Source organism: Otolemur garnettii, unplaced genomic scaffold (genome assembly GCF_000181295.1).
Source record: "Otolemur garnettii isolate 467f Iridium unplaced genomic scaffold, OtoGar3 scaffold00022, whole genome shotgun sequence".
Taxonomy (NCBI): Eukaryota; Metazoa; Chordata; class Mammalia; order Primates; family Galagidae; genus Otolemur; species Otolemur garnettii.
The window spans coordinates 19,953,578-19,954,484 of record NW_003852417.1 but is presented as its reverse complement, the minus strand read 5'-3'; the positions used below and the strand labels follow the sequence as shown (position 1 = coordinate 19,954,484).

Sequence of the window (907 nt, the reverse complement as noted above, 5' to 3'; positions counted from 1 at the left end):
AAAATCCTTAGACTAAGAAAGAGTCCAGATCACAATCTTTCATTATGCCATCTGAAGAGCCTTCCGTTAGCTGAGAAACTTTTTTGCTTTTTCTTGTACACTGCTGATAATCTTCGAGTGACCCACGGGGATGAAAGAAGGTGGCTTCTGGAACACACTGAGGGCTCAACTGCCTCACATTTTTTGTTTTAGATTCAAGTCAGTTTGGTCTAAGGTAAAAATATGGTAGGAGGACATGTTATCAGATTTATGGGATGGTCACAGACTCTTTTAATACCAGATTTCAAGAAAAAAGTGCAAAATATAATAAAGATTATATTTGAAGTACTGGACTAATGTGTACTCTCAGGAAAAAAAAATTTTTATTTACCACCTGGGCTGATAAATTGTAAGCTGTATTTACAATCAGTATTTTACTTTGGTCTTCTGTTATGTCCTCAGTTTTCATGGCTAGTCATATACTACTGGAATTCCCATAAAATTTAACAATCAAAACTTCTGTGAAGAGAACTAAAGATCAGTTCAAATCTGAGTCACAGCACCAAAAACAAACAAACCAAAAAAACCTAGAAAACTAAAGAGTACTTTAGATAATAAAAGACCAGTGATGATCCCTTCCTAACATAAGAAGCTCATTCATAACTAACCAGAGAATTCCATCTTCCTCTGTGCGGTAGCTGTCCAACTATGGTCTGAAGGCCACTGCTGAACCATACGGTGGCTGCTTTTTAAGTATTAACTTTCAAAATATGGCAGTCTTTTAATTTTCTGGCCTGAATTGGTAATTTAGCTCAATAACACACCTCATGGCATCTTACTGAATGCAAAGCCTGGTCCCCACTTACAGGGCTTTGCCAACAGTTCTATTAGCAAAAGCAAACGTGCGCCCTCTTCACACGCCGGGGGG

General features: G+C 37.9%; 1 protein-coding gene across 1 annotated transcript in view; it reads right to left on the bottom strand.

The window, feature by feature from the left end:
* Nucleotides 1–907, bottom strand: part of CLIP4 (CAP-Gly domain containing linker protein family member 4) — a 61,003-nt gene that overhangs the window by 40,406 nt on the left and 19,690 nt on the right. The gene's annotated exons all lie outside the window — the stretch shown is intronic.